The sequence below is a fragment of the Siphateles boraxobius genome, unplaced genomic scaffold (genome assembly GCF_051911475.1).
Source record: "Siphateles boraxobius isolate OS27281-9 unplaced genomic scaffold, OSU_SipBor_1 11, whole genome shotgun sequence".
Taxonomy (NCBI): Eukaryota; Metazoa; Chordata; class Actinopteri; order Cypriniformes; family Leuciscidae; genus Siphateles; species Siphateles boraxobius.
Window position 1 is genome coordinate 13,277,321 of NW_027508711.1, and position 12,803 is coordinate 13,290,123.

A 12,803-nucleotide genomic window follows, 5' to 3' on the forward strand; every position below is an offset into this window, starting at 1 on the left:
CCTGCCCTTGATAAAACACAGTGGACCAACACCAGCAGCTGACGTGGCACCCCAGACCATCATTGACTGTGGGTACTTGACACTGGACTTCAGGCATTTTGGCATTTCCTTCTCCCCAGTCTTCCTCCAGACTCTGGCACCTTGATTTCCGAATGACATGCAAAATTTGCTTTCATCCGAAAAAAGTACTTTGGACCACTGAGCAACAGTCCAGTGCTGCTTCTCTGTAGCCCAGGTCAGGCGCTTCTGCCGCTGTTTCTGGTTCAAAAGTGGCTTGACCTTGGGAATGCGGCACCTGTAGCCCATTTCCTGCACACGCCTGTGCACGGTGGCTCTGGATGTTTCTACTCCAGACTCAGTCCGCTGCTTCCGCAGGTCCCCCAAGGTCTGGAATCGGTCCTTCTCCACAATCTTCCTCAGGGTCCGGTCACCTCTTCTCGTTGTGCAGCGTTTTTTGCCACACTTTTTCCTTCCCACAGACTTCCCACTGAGGTGCCTTGATACAGCACTCTGGGAAAAGCCTATTTTTTCAGAAATTTCTTTCTGTGTCTTACCCTCTTGCTTGAGGGTGTCAATGATGGCCTTCTGGACAGCAGTCAGGTCGGCAGTCTTACCCATGATTGCGGTTTTGAGTAATGAAACAGGCTGGGAGTTTTTAAAAGCCTCAGAAATCTTTTGCAGGTGTTTAGAGTTAATTAGTTGAATCAGATGATTAGGTTAATAGCTCGTTTAGAGACCCTTTTCATGATATGCTAATTTTTTGAGATGGTAATTTTGGGTTTTCAAGCGCTGTATGCCAAAATCATCAGTATTAAAACAATAAAAGACCTGAAATATTTCAGTTGGTGTACAATGAATCTAAAATATATGAAAGTTTAATTTTTATCATTACATTATGGAAAACCACAGAACCACAGAAGAGTAAGTGTAATTTGATAACCCTACAAATAATCTAATTAATATCACAACCAATTTTTTATATTGCATACCTTGAACACGTAAATGACGACATTTTAATAAGATTTGTTACACACATTTAGTAACACAAAACTTCTGTACACATTTTATTTGGTCACATATACAAAGTTTTGTCTTTAATTTTTAGGCAGTTTTAAAAATTAATTTTTATGCAGTTTTAAAAATTAATTTTTATGCAGTTTTAAAAATTAATTTTTATGCAAGCTTTGTCAGCTTGTACTGGGGCTACTTAGGTCGGAGTGCCCGTGTTGTCATTCCGTGCTGTATTGTAACACGGATACGCCAGGCGTTTCCAGATCCGGCTGGACAGTATACCGGCTTTCGACCCCCCTCTTGACTGAATCTGGAAACATGACGGGCAATGGCTTCATCCTTTGACGGTCTGTCATACTCTGTGCAAAGTGGCGTTGGAATGGGAATTGACTTCAGTTCATTGACAAATAGAGAGGTCCATGACAACTTCATCAAAGACAAGCTTCAGTAGCTCATAAACATAATCTGTAAGAGAAAAGGGACATTTTTCTATTACATATTTAAAATATATATATATATATATATATATATATATATATATATATATATATATATATATATATATATATATATATATATATATTTATATATACACTCACCTAAAGGATTATTAGGAACACCATGCTAATACTGTGTTTGACCCCCTTTCGCCTTCAGAACTGCCTTAATTCTACGTGGCATTGATTCAACAAGGTGCTGAAAGCATTCTTTAGAAATGTTGGCCCACATTGATAGGATAGCATCTTTCAGTTGATGGAGATTTGTGGGATGCACATCCCGGGCACGAGGCTCCCGTTCCACCACATCCCAAAGATGCTCTATTGGGTTGAGATCTGGTGACTGTGGGGGCCATTTTAGTAACAGTGAACTCATTGTCATGTTCAAGAAACCAATTTCAAATGATTCGAGCTTTGTGACATGGTGCATTATCCTGCTGGAAGTAGCCATCAGATGATGGGTACATGGTGGCCATAAAGGGATGGACATGGTCAGAAACAATGCTCAGGTAGGCCGTGGCATTTAAACGATACCCAATTGGCACTAAGGGGCCTAAAGTGTGCCAAGAAAACATCCCCCACACCATTACACCACCACCAGCCTGCATAGTGGTAACAAGGCATGAAGGATCCATGTTCACATTTTGTTTACGCCAAATTCTGACTCTACCATCTGAATGTCTCAATAGAAATCAAGACTCATCAGACCAGGCAACATTTTTCCAGTCTTCAACTGTCCAATTCTGGTGAGCTCTTGCAAATTGTAGCCTCTTTTTCCTATTTGTAGTTGAGATGAGGGGTACCCGGTGGGGTCTTCTGCTGTTGTAGCCCATCCGCCTCACGGTTGTGCGTGTTGTGGCTTCACAACTGCTTTGCTGCATACCTCGGTTGTAACGAGTGGTTATTTCAGTCAAAGTTGCTCTTCTATCAGCTTGAATCAGTCGGCCCATTCTCCTCTGACCTCTAGCATCAACAAGGCATTTTCGCCCACAGGACTGCCGCATACTGGATGTTTTTCCCTTCTCACACCATTCTTTGTAAACCCTAGAAATGGTTGTGCGTGAAAATCCCAGTAACTGAGCAGATTCTGAAAACCTAAGACCAGCCCGTCTGGCACCAACCACCATGCCACGCTCAAAATTGCTTAAATCACCTTTCTTTCCCATTCTGACATTCAGTTTGGAGTTCAGGAGATTGTCTTGACCAGGACCACACCCCTAAATGCATTGAAGCAACTGCCATGTGATTGGTTGATTTGATAATTGCATTAATGATAAATTGAATAGGTGTTCCTAATAATCCTTGAGTGAGTGTATATATATGTGTGTGTGTAATTATAATTTATTTGTTTACTTGTTGGTTGTAATAAAAGTGTTTTATTACTTACTATATGTTGGTTCCGTTTTTATTGGCCGTGCTATGCATTCCCCTTTTTTGGATTTCATTTTGTTGTACACCCCCTGTCCTGTCGATGTTGTGGCTTGTTCCCTGTTGCCGTTTTCGTTATGATGAAGCACAAGAAGGTACAGTCTGCAAGAACAAAATAGACTGTAAAGGCAAGCTCCTCTACAATATTATTTTTAAATTTTTGTTTATAGCTACTTCCTCAACAATCCACAGTACTTGTTTTTGGCCAGTTTGTCTAACTTCTTAGACAAATCTGATATACAGAAAGTGAACGATAAGTTAAAAGTAACGCATATAACGGCCACTTCAATAGTAAAATATCTATATGGTTAAAAAAGTTAAACACTAACCTTTCTCGAAGTGCCACACATCATAGAACTGTTATGTTGCGGTCCCTGAGTTACTTATGGATCTGGGGATGACGGTCGGTGACAATGTAATCCACTTCTAAATCGTTAGACTCCAGCAGGTCCAGACATCTCTTTAGGCCTTCCTTCACCATGTGGTAGCTACCACCAACCTCATTGCTCTAGGTAAGCATAATTTTTTTTTTATACAAATAATATTAATTTAATTTGTCCTGTCTATCATGTACACTATTGTAATAAGGTTACACACCTGAACAAGCTGGAGGTCAACAATAGTATAGCTGCCATACTTGGCAGAATGTCCTACATAAAACAAATAAATGGGAACATAATTATGTTTAAACATGTAATGATATATTGCTCACACAAATATTCGGTTAACAAAATAATGAACTTCCCCTACCAGGGGAATCCTCACGCATATCTTCAATGCAATCTTCTGTATAATGTTTCGCTGTTCATTTCTCCACTTGTGCAAAATTGCTGGTTCCAAAAAACTCCAGCAATGTCTCCTGAATGTGTCGTACTGGTAAATTCTTAATTCCATGGCCTTGCAAATCTATGATTTTGAAAAAATCATAATGTAGCAATGTTCAGGGAAGAAGGAGGCGGGAACCGGCGAACAATTAATTAAACTTTATTTAAAATACAACAAACAAACAAGAATACCGACAGCGGACGACTGCTGGCTACCAAAAATAAACAAAGAACTGCCAGCAGCCCCTCGCGGATGATTGCTGGCTAAAATAAAATACAAAAACACAACACAACTAAAACACAGGCCTGTTCCTCTCTCGATCATCAACGTCGTCGCTCCTCCTTTATGCTTCCGCTCCTCCGTGAGAGATGCGAGACCGGTGTGCTTCACAGGTGTTGCTCATTAGCAATCGCACCACCGGCCTCGCGCCGTTCTCTCACGTCCCTCGGCCGTCCTTCGCCACACATAACATTTATAAATAATATTAACAATTAAAATTTTACAAAAAAAAAAAAAAAAAAAAAAAATATATATATATATATATATATATATATATTTAATTGTTCTATTATTGATGACATGCCTACCTTTTGTAGTTGGATGAATGATCCCCCAGTAAAATATGTTGCAGCTGATAACAGGAGGTTGCCCATTGGTGTACTTCCAACTACGGGCTGGCTCTGCCATTTTCTGTTGTACATGCACTTGGGGCAAAGCTGCTTGAACACAACATAAGTACCCATCCGGTGTAGCTCCATAATAGATTTTGAAATACAAATTGGACACGTGGAGAACAACTCACGCAAACAGGTTTCAAACACGATGTATTTTGTGTCTGCATATATGGACCTTTGCCCAAACCTAATAAATAAATAATTATTTGTTTGTAAGGTTAAAAGAAAACACATCTTAGTGACAAATTGAACGTATAGATGTGTATTATTTACGAGATTTCAGATTCCTGTGAAACTTGTCAGCGGGGTTAAAAGTTGAGTTGTGAGGTTCTGTCGGAATTTGTATGTCTGAATCTTCCCCCTCCTCTTCCAACATTTTACAGGTGTTGATGAGAACGGTATATCATAGAACGTTGATGTGGTTGTTGTGCCAACAGTCACACAAGCAACCGTTGCCTGTGAGCCTAAAAAAAGGAACATACAATTAGGTTAACTTTTTGGTAGTACAAAAATGAGCTTTATTAAGTGCTATTAAAAACAAAATTACCTACAACATTTATGAAATGTATACCTTTACTCCGAATGTGTATGTCTTTCAGTGTAGTAGAGGACTGTTGGGTGCGGACAGATTTTTTTGGAAAATCACCTGTGTCATCACAGAAACACTTTGTGGACAGTCAGCATCAAAACCACATCAAAATGTATACCTCTATTTTGACTGGTCTGATGTGATGTACTCTGAAAGAAAAAGGAAACAATTTATTTGCCAACGAAATTCGGAGTAAACAAAAAAATGAATAAAAAAACTACACATCACTTTGGTAAAAATTACAAAAACAACATATAAGTTGAACAAGCATTGAAGGCCTTTAGTGTGCTGGTGGACAGATCGTATCCAACGTGTGTCAGTGTCACAGTAGAATGTTACTAGCGGTGTTTACACCAAAGATACTTAAACTGGTTAACACGCAGTACAGTATACAGTGTTTGCATCACTTACATTTTGTTATAATAATGATGGTGTCCCTTTTTGTTGTAAAGAATAAAAACTCAGACAGGGAATAAGTTGAATAAGCGACCATAGCCCACAGCTCGGTGGTAAATACCCAATCAAGTAATTGTTTGCGTTAGCACAACGCAGAAACCTATTGATAAAGCACTGCAGTAGTACACCAAAGTATTTTGCTCTATTCTTCATCGCAACTCCAAGTAATAACAACAACAAACATTTGACATATTTATAAACAATTGAGAGTGAACACATTGCTGTTAGATGGAGACCTAGAAAGTGCGCGGAGCATACACAACACACACAGCAAAAAACGTATTGAGCATGCTACAGAAAACATAACAGCAAAAATTATTAATAATACTTACAGGTTGTGATTCGGAGGAGGAAGAAGCTGATCCATATAAACTGGGTACTGACCTCTCCTTCAGTAACAACTGCCTTGCGAATCCACAGCTGAAAGCATTTATGTTGGTTAAGCAATCGTAAGTAAAATTAAAGCTGCAAGCAGCATTGAAAGGGCCCTCGCACCCGTGCCACCGCCCCCCGGTGGCTTTAGGAAGACAGAGCACGGTGGGCAATGTGCATTTAAGTAGGTAAATATAGGACAGGGATTAAAGTTCTCCGTCGCTACGACGGATTTCCGTTAATTGCAGCGAGTCTATGACGGATTTCCGTCAATTGCAGGGTTCCCGTCTGTCCATGCCTTAAAATCACTTTTCATAATTTTAAGGCCGTAAATAGGCTTTCGTTTCTCAAATAGTGTGATAAATGTCTTAATTTTAGTTTGAATAGGTCTTAAATTAAGGAAAGACGAGGTGTTAACCCTGCTGAGGGGGATGTGATATAGCCTGGATTGGAGCAAAAGCAAGTTCCTCTCTTCACTCTAAGCATTCTGTAATCACTTCGCTTATGATCCACTCCGGGATTTCAATTCCCGCTAACGGAAAAACTGCTCCGTGTTCACTCAATTAATCTTAGTTTTGGAGAAGTGCATGTCAGGCTACAGCTAGTTTGCTGCTGTCCGAATTCGAGCGCGAATTCGGGCGCCCCCCGCAGCGTTGGTCTTGTTTCACACTCAACTTGATTCTATCGAACCCTGCGTTTGCGTGCATATTACGTCATCGCAAACGTGCACTGCGCATGATAGAAAACAGAACGCGGGTCAATATTGGCCGTTTCTCAATACCAAGTACGCAAACTTCGGACTTGCGTCCTTGGTAGTTCAGACTTGCCAAGTTCGACTCAGGAGAACGAACTCCCGAGGACGAAAGGACGCGAGTCCGGTTATTCTGCAAATGGAACAGCGCAGCAGCGTTCTTGATCGCGTCACTCAGCGCCCTCTGGCTACTCCGGTTATGTCTTTGTATATTTTAGGCAACAATAAAACAAAATATGGTATAAAATACAACTCTGCCTCTTTTCATCAACAATAAAACGAAATATATATAAAACGCCTCTTTTCATTTATAAATGAACATATTATCATAAACATATTGGCCACACAAATGTGGTTCACGCAACGCACATTGATTATCTTCACTGCATATATTTATAACAACACGAAATATAAAACACAACCCTGCTGCTATTTTGTTTTCATTTTAAAAATATGAAACAATATTGATCATTAAAACTGACATTTAACAAACAGAGACAGGGTTGTATCGTTTTATTTTATTATACATGTACATATACAGTGAAGAGAATGCATTGTAAAATATATATAAATAATATTTTATATATTTTAGAATATAACATTACACAACCCTGTCACTTTTTGTTAAATGTCAGTTTTAATGATCAATAATATCCAGTATAAAAGTATAAGTAGCCTAATAGGTAGCTATAAGAAGCTATACAATGAGAAATAAAGCAAACAATTCAGTCAAACATTAAGTTTGTAGCCTATTAGAGAGCTGACTAAAGTTAAATAGCCTAAATATATAAAGTTATGAAACTTCATTTTGCCCTCAGCCAGAACCATTTGCCATGGAACAAACTATAGGCTATATATTAATATAGTTTAGCATGTTTGGTCTTATAAGATAAATAAAAATATGCACTGAAAAGTTATGTAGATGGTTAATTATTTGTCAAGCTAAGTAATTATTTTTCATAGATTAAAATAGCTTTTAAAATATGCAAACTGTCAATATTAAATCTGTTTAAAACATCTCCACTTAAAACGCTATTGGTCTCGACTATTTAAATAAAGTTAAAGGAATGTGTCTTGGCCTGAAAAAAGTTCAGTCAGAAGAATTTTCTTCACTTTACTCCCTGTATAGGAGGAGTATGTCAAAGTCAGTTACAAAAATGTCCTTTATTATGGGGATAACAGCATGCATTATCACTTAGATAAGTGTTGCTAGCATGCTTTAGCATGTTTCTAGCATGTTTAGAACTCAATGGCATATTTAATATGTTGCTAGCACTGCATCACAGTGTAAAATATGTCACTTCCTTTTGACAGTAGGTGGCACTATTACTTTAACTTAAAATTGTCATGTACATATGTTCAGGGCAGGACTCTTATCAAATGTGTGAAGTTTGGGACAGATTGGACATTTCCTTCTTCAGTAACACCAACTTCCTGTTTCATTGCATTAGCATGCTTTAGCCCTGCTAAAAATTGCTAGCATGTTTTAACATGTTTATAACTCAATGGCATATTTAATATGTTGCTAGTACTGCATCACAGTGTTAAACATGTCACTTCCTGTTGCCAGTAGGTGGCGCAATTACTATAACTGAATATTCTCATGTAGATGTGTTCAGGGCATGACTCTTATCAATTGTGTGAAGTTTGGGACAGATTTGACATTCCATGCTTCAGTTACAGCAAATTCCTATTTAACTGCAGTAATAGCATGCTTTAGCACTTAGCTAAGTGTTTGCTAGCATGTTTCTAGTATATTGCTAGCATGTTTAACACTTGCTGGCACTTTTTTATATATTATTAGGAGTCCACAACAGTGTTAAACATGTCACTTCCTGTTGCCAGCAGGTGGCGCTATGACTGTAACTGAATATGAGCATGGACATGTGTTTAGGACAGAACTCTTATCAAACGTGTGAAGTTTGGGGCAGATTGGACATTGTTTGCCTGAGTTACAGCAACTTCCTGTCTAATGGCGAAACATGTCGAAATTTGTCAGGCCGCTGAGGACACGCCCTTCAACGAAAAAACAAGTTCTTCGCAATTTAACGTCGCAAAGGCCTTAATATTACACTCACCAAATTTGAAGATGATCAGATTAAAACTGTTGGAGGAGTTAGTTAAAGTACGAGGCCTGAAAATGGCAAAAACTGCACACAAATCAGAGAGGAAGACCAAAATGGCTGACTTCCTGTTGTGTTTAGGGATACGCTCCAAGAAACTTTTTTGTAGGTATTGGGTTATTACATGCATGTACCTATTAGGAGTCCATAACAGTGTTAAATGTCACTTCCTGTTGCCAGCAGGCGGCGCTATGACTATAACTGAATATGAGCATGGACATGTGTTTAGGAGATAACTTTTATCAAACCTGTGAGGTTTGGGGCAGATCGGACATTGCCTTCTTGAGTAACAACAACTTCCTGTTTCATTGCATTAGCATGCTTTAGCACTTAGCTAAGAATTGCTAGCATGTTTTAACATGTTTATAACATGTTTATAACTCAATGGCATATTTAATATGTTGCTAGTACTGCATCACAGTGTTAAACGTCACTTCCTATTGCCAGTAGGTGGCGCTATTACTATAACTGAATATTCTCATATAGATGTGTTCAGGGCAGAACTCTCAGCAAACGTGTGAAGTATGGGGCAGATTGGACGTTGTTTGCCTGAGTTACAGCAACTTCCTGTTTCATGGCGAAACATCGAAATTTGTTCGCAAAATCTTCAAAATCTCAAAATCTTCGCAATTTAACGTCGCAAAGGCCTTAAGATTAAACTCACCAAATTTAAAGATGATCAGATTAAAACTGTAGGAGGAGTTTGTTAAAGTACGAGGCCTGAAAATGGCAAAAAACTGCACAAAAATCGGAGAGGAAGATCAAAATGGCTGATTTCCTGTTGTGTTTAGGTTCCTGTTGTGTTTAGCGTAGATACGCTCCAAGGGACTTTTTTTAGGTATTGGGTCGTTACATGCATGTACCGAATTTCGTACACGTACGTGAAACGTAGCGGGAGGCGCACTCCGTTGAACCTTTATAGGTGGCGCTATCGAGCCATTTTGCCCCGCCCAATTCTGAAACGCATATCAGATGTAAATTTTCGCCAGTTCTGACGCGTGTGCAAACTTTCGTGAGTTTTCGTGAGTAGCCGCTGGCACTGCCACCCTGGTGCCTTTAGGGTTATTGTGCACAACGTGCAAAAACGTAACCCTGCTTTGATTGTCCAAAAGAAGTGTGCTGTAGAGCTAGCATCAGTTTGGGTGCATCAAGTGCATCGAGGGCACCTATCAACCACAAAGTATGCGTGAGCAACCTTCTGAAACCTAAAATGAAAAATGAGACACCTCATCCATGGGTCTCATGGATTTAACCAGGGGCGGATCTACGGGGTGGCAAAGGGTGGCAGCTGCCACCCCTGGGATACAGTCTTGCCACCCCATTTATAAATCAGATAATGTTTTTTTAGTATAATTTATGTTCATAGCCTACACGTTGAAGGCACGCACCAAACTCCTCTCAAACAGAAATCGCCGATTTAGAATCCCCTCCCCCTCACAATGGTTTCACCCATCACCAGCACGGCAGCGACCACCGCGAAACTTCACCAGTCACGCGGCACGCCAGCAGGGCAGCCTGAATTTGACAGACACCAAGTCGAAAAAGTCCATCAGACAGTTAACCCTGCAACAACCACATTATTAGGTTACTTACGTCCAGAATACTTTGTTGTCTCATCGAATTTTTCTATGATCGTCAGGTCAGATAACTTAAGGATCTAACATTAGTCTAGCTCTTTGTGTGTGTTTAAACTACCGCTGTCACAAAATTGGCATGCATCCACTTTCCCAGAATCTATAAATATCCAATTTTGAAAAATGGTCGACATGCCAAATTAAACTGAGATATCTAAGCGGTGTCATAATAAGCTGGTGATGCACAAGCACTGCACATTCGACTCAAATGTACGCCTGTTATCAACAACGTGACAGTTTTCCCTCTGGTTGACCACGCATTTTGCAGTTAAGTTAGCCCTACATGACTGAAATTTTACTCAATCACAACAAGTAAAAGTAGCCCACTACTTTCAAGTAAGGGAACGGTACATGTATTCGTATTTAACCGAAACGGTACGGGCGTCACGTATCGTAGTGTGTGTGTGTGTGAGAGAGAGAGAGAGAGAGAGAGAGAGAGAGAGAGAGAGAGAGAGAGAGAGAGGCGCGGGCGCGATCGAACTGTGTGTGTGTGTGTGTGTGTGTGTGAGAGAGAGAGAGAGAGAGAGAGAGAGAGAGAGAGAGAGAGAGAGAGAGAGAGGCGCAGGCGCGATCGAACTGTGTGTGTGTGTGTGTGAGAGAGAGAGAGAGAGAGAGAGAGAGAGAGAGAGAGAGAGAGAGAGAGAGCGCGGGCACATCGAACTGTGTGTGTGTGTGTGTTAGAGAGAGAGAGAGAGAGAGAGAGAGAGAGAGAGAGAGAGAGAGAGAGAGAGAGAGAGGCGCGGGCGCGATGCCGCGATCGAACTGTGTGTGTGTGTGTGTGAGAGAGAGAAAGAGAGGCGCAGGCGCGATCGAACTGTGTGTGTGTGTGTGTGTGTGTGTGTGTGTGTGTGTGTGTGTGTGTGTGAGAGAGAGAGAGAGAGAGAGAGAGAGGCGCGGGCACGATCGAACTGTGTGTGTGTGTGTGTGTGTGTGTCTGACTAAATCTGTCTATATTTCCTCAAAACTCACTAGAAGACATCATTTGAGGGGTCTTTTTTTAATCTCCTGGGGAGCATACCCCAAACCCCCCAATAATTGCTTTTTCACAAAGTAAGTATAGATTTAAGTAGACTACACAGACTGTTGATAGTGATTGCACAGAGAAAGGGCCCACAATTCACAAATTAAGACCCATACCATCCAAAAACTCAGCTACTACATCTCTGATTTGACTCCCACTCCGTGTAATGTAGTGTAGAGAACAAAACACATTCAATGAAAACTAGCATTTTAAAATTATGAATAATGTCCATGGCCCCCCTCCTGAAACCTCATGCCACCCCTTTGCCACCCCAGGAAAAAATCTCTAGATCCGCCACTGGATTTAACGGACACATGAAATAAGTACACAAGACCGAGTATTCAGATGAAGTGTGCCATTTGGGACAGGGCCTATGATCTTGAACCACAATAGCCACATATATGAAATAATTTAAATACAGAATAATTTTTAATGTCATAGGATATCATAGCACTTAAATGTGTAAATATAGAAGCCCAGTATTTATCTGAAGGTCTTTGTACAGGTTTATTAATGTAATTATAGTTTACGCTTATGTGTCCTATGATATGCAATGGAAGTAAATTGTAATGTTTAACATGGGTGTATTCACAACACATAGAATACGATATAATATCTTATGATTATTCATCATTATGTTGTCTCTGCCATTTCTGTTTTAATGATATTCAGCACAGAAAAACTAAATGTTCCTTAATTTTAATTAACTAACTTTTTCATCTGAATTATAAATAATTGATTTCCGTATAAAATGATTTCCGTGCCTCTCTCTCTCTCTCTCTCTCTCTCTCTCTCTCTCTCTCTCTCTCTCTCTCTCTCTCTCTCTCTCTCATACACACAGTTCGATCGCGCCCGCGCCTCTCTCACTCACTCACACACACACAGTGTTGCCAACTTAGCAATTTTGTTGCTAGATTTAGCAACTTTTCAGACTACCCTAGCAACTTTTTTTTTCAAAAAGCACCTAGCAACACATTTTTCCATTTTTAACATTTATTTGGCAACTTTTAGCAACTTTTGGAAAGTGACTCTAAACCAAACAACACACAGCAAGGGCGTGGTGAGCTTGTCCCTGCTTACGTCAGGGCAAGGGCACCACAACTTCCAATAGGAAAACTCAACTGCAGTAGCCACTGTTCAACCTGAAGAGGGCAGCACTCAGACGTTATTACACCATATATTGTAGAATTAAAACACTTTATACCCAAATGTCAAAAAATGTATGTCAACAAAATTACTTGAATAAATGAACAGCATTAATAAAGCCCCATTTTTACAGATCTTTAACCAAAAAAGTTGTTTTAGGGTTTAGTTACCTTTAAGATCGCTGTGGAAATGTGAAAACAGGAAGACAAAAGACAACGGGCACAGGGGCGGGGCTACATAAGGTATATATAGCCAGGGCACAGAGGCTGGGGGCAG

The 12,803-nt window shown here is 40.0% G+C and overlaps 1 long non-coding RNA gene across 1 annotated transcript; it reads right to left on the reverse strand.

The window, feature by feature from the left end:
- Nucleotides 1-3,718: 3,718 nt before the first annotated feature.
- On the reverse strand, nt 3,719-4,820 carry LOC143703422 (uncharacterized). Its single transcript, XR_013191029.1, has 3 exons — nt 4,709-4,820; nt 4,349-4,622; nt 3,719-3,842 (listed from the first exon to the last, which is right to left on the reverse strand). It is a non-coding gene; the product is annotated as an uncharacterized LOC143703422 (long non-coding RNA).
- Nucleotides 4,821-12,803: the final 7,983 nt, after the last annotated feature.